At 26.0% G+C, this 8,566-nt stretch overlaps 1 pseudogene; it reads right to left on the reverse strand.

Annotated features, from left to right (window-relative positions):
* Positions 1-3,078: 3,078 nt before the first annotated feature.
* LOC145845663 (carbonyl reductase [NADPH] 1 pseudogene) lies at positions 3,079-3,894 on the reverse strand (annotated as a pseudogene).
* Between the last annotated feature and the right edge of the window lie 4,672 nt (positions 3,895-8,566).

Below are 8,566 nucleotides of genomic sequence, written 5' to 3' on the forward strand. Positions count from 1 at the left end.
TTTACTTCGTTGTTTACTTATTATACTTTAGTTTTAAAGGTTTGATTTATAATACTAAAGTTGTGGAGTGTATTAAGTAAAATTATATTTTTTAAATAATCATAAGTATTTCAAGTTTCTAATATAAACTATAAGCAAATATAAGACTTAAAATAGTTTTCTTAAGGACGCTACAGTTTAAAATAAAAAAGACAATTTTTTATAATCAAATTTACCCAAGGTAAGTATTAAATTTTAATATATGTTTCTTAACATTTTTAAGCTACTTAAAAATGTAGCAGTAAGTAAAGTTTTTGTATTAGAAAAACAAAAAAGACCTTGTGAGTAATTTTTGTGATAGTTTGTTTTAACTATGACTTAGCATGTTTAAAAATATCACGAAGCAGCAAATATGTATAAATGTAATGAATAAAAACATAAAAAATTAATTGATCTTTTAGGTCAAAAAAAAGCTATGCTGTTTTCTTTAGTCTTAATAAAAAGTGTAATATGTAAAAAATCAAAAAAAAAAACTTAAGACTTTTTTAAATTGAATAAAAAATAAAAGTTTCTCTAAATTTATTCGAAACGTTTTGAACTTTATAAATAATAGAAAAGTAGAAAAATAAGTTGACTTTTAAGATCATGAAATTATTTTTTAATGTTTTGATATAATCGAAACAAAAAACTTATTATCTATAAAGCAAAAATAAACGTTTAAAATGTTTTTTTAACTGAATACGAACCTTAGGCTCAACTCCTTTATATTATCTCAAAAATGTGTTTAATATTATAAAGAATACCCATGTAATAAAAATAGATGGGCTCTTATATACAAAAAAATGTAGTTTTTGTTTAATCTTAATAAAAATTATTATACCTATGAAGTTAGATTATAATTTTTTTATCTAAACTTTTTATAAATCATAAGCTCAATTAAGTTTTTTTGAAACGTGTTTATTTTTATAAATATTATCAATTAAAAAATAGTTGAACTTTAGGTCACAAAGTTTTTTTTGATTACTCTATCTAAAAAAATTTGGTACTGAAAAACCAAGAAGTTTGAGCAAGATCTTTTTTGTTAAAATTGAAAAAAGTTATAAGTGTAACAGATTAAATTAAAACTGAGTAAAAGTTAAAAAAAAGTTTTCAAAATGCACAAATATCTAAAAGCTTCTCTTTCCCACTATAATAATATTAAAAGTTGTTTATACTCCACCAAGTCGAAAACTATTTAAATTTGTTATAAAATCATGTAAACTTTTCCTTTTAAAATATAGTTTTACAAAAAAAAATGTTTTTTTATTTTAAGAAAATTAATATATCTTTTAAATATTGAAAAATATAAAATACTCGATATGACAACATGCAAGAAAAAAAAAAAAATAAATTCATCAATTTTGTTGTCTTCAAAATGTTGAATTGAATTAACAAAGTCTTAATTAATGTTTAAAAAAAGAAAATTTAAACTTATTTATGAAAATATAAGTAATCAAACTAAATAGTAACGCTAAAAAAAATAAGGAATTTTTCTTACTATGACGAAATATACCGATTGAATAAGCAATTAGCAAGGCCTTATAATCGTTCTACATAATGAAAATATGACAAACAATGTTGTCTGCTGTTTTTTTTTTTTTACTTTGAAGTATTTCAAACAACTCATATTGATATTATGAATATTCTTGCGGTACGTTGTAAAAAAGTAGAACGAAAAATATATATTTGTAAAACTTTACATCGGAAAGCTACGAGAATTAGAATATGGTGTATGTCTAGCTTTTAATGATTTAGTTTCTTAAACTTAGATCGTACATCTTAGAAAATAATTTAGTTAGTGGAACGTCATATACAATGTTTTTTCTAACAAAAATGCCAGCACGGACCAAAAGTTGTTTGATTTCGAAGGAAGAGTTCCAGAATTAGTTTACTATACCGCCTCAAATCTACTTGAACATAACGTTTTAAAAAAAAAATGTTTTAGATTTAAAACTCTTTATTTCTGGAAATCTAGCAATTCTGCTGGAAAGAATTATTTAAGCTTCCCGCCAAATTCTTGCGATTCAAAACGAATATTTACAATCTAAATACTTTAACAAACGCCGACACGTATTAAGAAAAAAAAGAATACTGAGGATTAACTAAGAAGTTCATTGTAACTTTTATAATATTCATATACAAACTAGTTTTTAAAAAACGACATATTATTTTTTCGTAATATAAAATAGAAAAACGACTTTTAAGATAGTTATTGAAAAAACTTTTATCAAAATATATTTATGAGTTATGTGAAAAAAAAAACATTTATTTTAAGCTTCTAAGTTTCGAAAAATAACTGTTACATGTTAATTAATGGTTTCAACTGCTGAGCTGATTTTAGTAACAAGTTTAGTTGGGTTACAAGTTGTTGAATATGTTATAACATTTTTTTATATTACAACGATTATTTTCAGGGAAAAAAAAACTTTTCATTAGTTTTTATAATTTTACACTTGAAATTTTATGCTTACTTTGCAAATTTTAAGTTGTAACCCAAGACACATTTTACCCAATCTGATTTTTTTCTATAGAAAGTATATTATACTCTTTTTAGTCATTAAAAAACAATAAATTAAAAACCAAAATAAGTGATAGTTTTATAAAACTTATAAGTTTTTTAGTTTATTGAAAACGATACAGAAATTGACATTCGGTAATATAGTCAAGGGAACTGATTTATGCTTAAATCTTTAAAAATATCAAAGAATTAAATTAATTAATAAACTCTAAAAATTTTTATACTGTAGATAAATGATTAGAAGAATATCTACATAAGTGACTTGTTGCATTTGCATAAATAATGTGAGTAACTTTTTAACTTTTTTATAACTCTATTTCTAAAAGTTGGCATAATAGCTTTTAAAAAGTTATTTTACTGTATTAGTGCTGATTAAATGTTTTTGTTAAACGTGTTTTAAAAAGAATTTCTATATTTTTTTTTTGGGTAGATCTCAGCACTTATAACAAAAGAAAAAGTATTCAAACTAACAATGTCATAAATATCACTTCATTTCAATTTTAACACAAAACTGTTAAATATTTTTAACAAAATTTATTTTTTCACCATTCCTTTATGTTCTTTTCCGAAGAAACGAATTCACCGTTCGGGGACTCCACCCCGGCCGGAAGCGTCGCCAGGTAAACGGGGGCTTCGGCGCCCTGATCGGGCGTCCTCGAGGCCTTATCCCCGCCCAAGTCCGTCTTCACCCATCCGGGGCACACCGCGTTGATTATGACGTCACTACCCTTCAGCTTCCTGGCCCACACGAAGGTGAGCGCGGACATGCCGACCTTGGACATTCCGTACGGCTGCTCCACGAACCCGTCCTCCTTGCAAGTCCCCCTCCGGCAGCTCTCGACGAACTCCTCCATCTTCCCCGTCAGCTCCTCCTCCGTCAGCGTCTCCCTTCTGAAGAACTTTTGGTTCTCCTCGCTCAACTGCTTGAGGTACATGATGCTCAAAGTGCTGGACACGTTGACGATCCTGCCACCCTTCCTCACAATAGGAAACAGGATCCTGCTGATGTCGACGGTTCCAGTGTAGTTCGTCCTCACGCAGTCCTCCGCCTTTTTCACTAGCGGCGTCGCGTCGGTCGAGTTGTACGCGATGCCCGCGTTGTTCACGATGACGTCGATGCCCCCGTATTGTGACGTCATGAAGCTTTTGAGCCGCTCGATGCTCTTGACGTCGCAAACGTCCAATTCGTGGAACTGGGGGTAGAGTCCCTCTCTCTCAAGGGTCTTCACCGCCTCCCTGCCGCGCTGCTCGTTCCTGGACAGAATGAAGACGTCCCCGTCGAACTTCTGGCACAGCCCCCTGACGATGGCGAGCCCGATGCCCTTGTTGGAACCCGTTACTATGGCAACATTTGTCATAAATTTCTCGTGTTTAAAATTTATCTTTCTTAATTTAAAATTTTTAGATATTACATTTATTAATAATAATATTTTCATTTATTTATCATAGTATATAATACTAAATACTTTTAAAAAAAAGAAAAGCAAAGTACATGTTGGAAAAATATATTATTTAACATGTTTTACTAACTAGTATTCTAATTAAATATTTTATACTATTGTTTCAAAAAGGAACAAAATTTTCAAAAGTACTGTGAATAGTCAGTTTGACTGTTAAAATATTACATCATATAACTTTTTTATGTAAAGTTACTAATTTTCGCGCAAATGAAAGTTACTATGAATAAAAATTTGTGCATAAAGCATTGAGTCCAATAAACGTGTAAATAAGTGTTTATACTTAACACATACTATTTATTTAAATATGTAAAATTGTGAAATTTAAGTTACAACAAAAAAGGGTTGTTTTATTTTTGTATTAAATATAAATATTAAAACAGTTGTAAATAATTTTGAGATTTGTTCAGCATAGTTAGTTTGTTTTCAGGCAAAATTGTAATCTAACTGAATTTGTAAGTAATATATGTATTTAATAAAACTTTTTACGAACCGTCTCAATTTTACACACAAAACACTTTGAAAGGTCTTCTGTTTATTTATATAAACATTGTAAATCGTGTTTGAAAAATTAACTACGAACTGATGGTAAAACTAACTAAGTTAATTAAGTTTGAATTTAAACAAAAAAAGCTTAGTTTACTTAACTTAAAAACTTGTAAGTCACTTTCATGTATATTTGTTTACAACTACTGTCAATACATGAAAATGAAAAGGCAGCACTTGTTGGTTATAAGTAAATAACTTAAAACCAGTGAATTTTGGTGGATCATAAACTAAATGTTCTGTTTAGTCTTGCTGTCTGAAGCCAGATTGTCAGTCAGACTTTTCTATACGCTTTACATTAAGACGGGCCAACACTCTAGGGTTTTTCAAATATATAGTTTTATCATTTATGTTAACTTTGCGTAACAAAACACAAACTAATTTTTTACTAAAGTAAAGTATTATTAAAAGCTTGTAAACTAGACACTATTTAAATTTGAAAAGTAGATACAAATAAATAAAAATCAGAATCAATACGCTCAACGATTTAATTATAAAAAATTGATTTACTTTTTTGTAACTAAAAAAATATTCACTTTACTAGTCTAAACGGCAAGTGCAAAATAAATAAGTTGTGAAGCTGCCTAGCTAACCAACTTTCGGTTATAAACGAAATAAAAACAAGCAAGTCGAGTAAATTAATGTTACATCTTTTACTGATTCTAAAGAACTTTCTGTTGTAATTAAAAGGTTTTTTTTTAATAAAAAATTTCTTCACAATTTTCCAACACAAACTACCATGCAAATGTAAAAAAATATGCCACCAGCTGGATTCGATCCCGGTACACTCGAATGGTGATTTTCGTTTTAACCACTCGACCATCATGGTTGATTTAATTAACTCTTGTAACGATTATATACTTAGTTTTTATCATCATGTTATGAATATTTGTTGCTTTACCATCACATAAAACCCATTAGAAAATGAACAATTTTCTCTGATACAAGAGATTTTTTCAAATAAATACTCTTATTTTGTGAAATAAAGCGACATTAAAAAAAAATAAAGTATTTAAGCACAGACTAAACTCCTCTTAGTTAAGCCAGTTAATGTTATTCTTTTGAAAACTTAATATACGTGTTTACAATAAGAAGTTTTGTATACAATTATATTTTTTGTTTACAATCATATTCTAAACTGAGAAAACAAAATACTTAATTTTTATAGTATAAAATAAAAGCCGAAAAAGTGGTTGATGGCTACAGCGAACAAACAACTTTGTGGTTGTTGCAATATAAACATAACAATTGAAATACATACTGAAATATGGAATTACAAGTAAAAAATAAACAGATACTTATTAGTATAACAATTATAATAATATACAGTGTAATTGTTGCTCGACACTTCTTTTACAAATAGTCAAAGAACATCTTTCTTCAAGTGTTAATTAATAGAATTCTGTCTTAAAATTACATTAGCAAATTCACTAACAGTATAAATAGCATATAAGAATGTAAACTTTCTTTAATTTCAAAATTGTTTGTTATGATTCTATTAACAATAATATGAATGTGTTGAAAACTAAGTTTAGTAGGTTTATCTTAGTTATGGTAATGAAAACTTTATTTTAAGGTAATTATAAAATTGAATTCTTTAAAAAAATAAACTTATACTTTTCAAAACTTCATAGTGAAAAAAAAAAGTTTTTTACAGATGAACTAAAGCTTTGTCAAAGGTTAATAGACTAAAACAGAAACGATTTACTACTTGCGATTTTTTAAAAGCTGAAAATTAGCTTAAGTTATGTAGTAAAAACAGTTTGATATAAGTAATTTTACTTTGATAAAGTTGTTTTTTACCTTGAGACAAATACTTCTAAACAAATAGATAACTTTAAGTGTAAAACCAGTAATTAATCAAAAATAAAACAAAAGCTTTATTCATTTTATTGAGTTTTTTTTTTGAAAACTTGTAATCTAAAATTTAATAAAAATATCAACTTTCTTTGCTTTAAGTTCTTGAACTTTTTCTTTTAAACAATTAATCAGCTTGAATTCATACTATATTATTTACAAAATAAAGTAATTTATTTTAGGCAAGTGATACAGAGTCAATTTTTTAATAACACAGCTTTTTTCGTTTTATTTTATTTCATGTTTGAGCAATGTTTTGTAATATTGATTTTCGTAAGGACTTGTTTTGCAATAAACTTAAAACTTTTATAATGTATGGAAATCTCCTTTGAAAATATTTTTCCGTGGTGAATTTAAAAATTAAAACTAGTCTAATGTTTTTTTTTTTAAAATAAATTGCTTTTTAAGCTTATCAGTGGAAGAATTTTTTTAAGAAAGTTGTTAAAGTGAAAATGTTGTTAAAAAATACTTTCAAAAAATTCTCTACAATAGTAAGTAACTTAAAAAAAACTTATAATGAAAATGCAGTTTGTAAGCTATTAAATAAACTAAGCAAGGAAAAATATGTCTTAAACAATATTATAATAATAACTATATTTTTTAATCTTAAGTATTGTTGTACTTTACTAAACTTATTTAACTAGTAACTATTACTTTTTGTTTTAGAACTTTATCGTAAAAAAGATATTGTTTTAAATAAATTACAAATGAATTAACATTAATGTTAATCAAATATTTTAAACTCTACTTACAAGGAAAATGATTTTAAAGAACTTTTTGAAAGTTTTTTTTTGTTTTTTGACTTTGAAAATGATTGTAAATTATTTTTGCTGTGTATAAGTAAAAACCGTTAGCTTAAACAACTTTGTTTAACTATTTAATTACAAATCTAGAATATCAATTAAAAACTAAATGCCACAAGGCTAATTTTTTCGTAAAAAATATGTAAAATCTTTAAATGCTCGTTTTGACCTAAAACTATGAAAAAAATCGTTTAAAAGGGTGTGCTTTTTTTAAATTTATATTTCTTTATCTTTTTTAATATTAATTTTAGAGTAGAATATTAGGTTATCGTCATTATTATATTTATCGTTATATTAAGAAAAAAAATATTTTACCTTATAGTAAATAAGATTCATACCAAAGATAGTTATACAGTGTTAATTAACTTCTAAATTTATAGTTGTTTGAATTAAGATACGATAACTCAGTTTTAAGAAATATTCTGTTAATTTATAAAATACTTTAAGATTACGAGAATCTAATAAAAAAACAAAGATTTTATAGTGTAAGCTTTACGCGGTTAAACTTTACAGATTCTATTTCATTTTAACATTTTTATAAAAAATGAATTAAGTCTCTACTAAGTAGTTTTTTGGACCTGGTTTGAAATTGTAAAGTTTTAAAATTCTGAAGTTGACTCAAGCTTGACAAAGATAAACACAAGTTTGTAAACATTTGGAGGGAAAATTTATAAGAACTGAAGAAACAGGTTTGTAATTTTATATTATTTATATTTACAGGGTTGCAACTTTACCTGGAAACCTGGAATTTGACAATTTAGGCAACAAAACCTAGAATTTTTGAAAAAAACCTGGAATTTTGAAAAAAAATCACTAAAAAACCTGGAATTTTAAACAATTTTTACATGTTAAGTAGAAAAATCTAGATTTGACAGAAAAATTCTACCCTAAAAATAAAAGTTTTTTGTCATTATCAAATTTTTTTTTTTTCAAAAGAACATTTAAATTAGCTTTACCATATATTTTCAATATTTTTTACTATTTAAAACATTTTTTACCTCAAACTTAATTTAAACTAAAAATAGACTCTAAAAAGTGTTCTTTTAAAAAACTGAAGGAAGTTTTGAAAACCTTGAAAAAATTTTGAAAAAAAAAGTGGCAACCCTGAGGTTAAAAAAAAATGGTCATGCTTAACTTTAGGTGAGGAAGCTTTGGTTCAATATACAGGAAATTCTCAGCATTATTTTCAATGATAAACAATTTTATTTTGAAATTTATTCATATTAATTATTTATATTACTGAATGTAATTTTAGCTGGCACTTTAGGTGGCTTTTCAACAATGCAACTTTCTAATAACAAAGTTTTTGTATTCTTTTTTGTATTCTAATAACAAAAATTTTATTAAAGTCAGTTTTAAATTAAAAC

This window comes from Thalia democratica, unplaced genomic scaffold, assembly GCF_965202585.1.
Source record: "Thalia democratica unplaced genomic scaffold, ktThaDemo2.hap1.1 HAP1_SCAFFOLD_113, whole genome shotgun sequence".
Classification (NCBI taxonomy): domain Eukaryota; kingdom Metazoa; phylum Chordata; class Thaliacea; order Salpida; family Salpidae; genus Thalia; species Thalia democratica.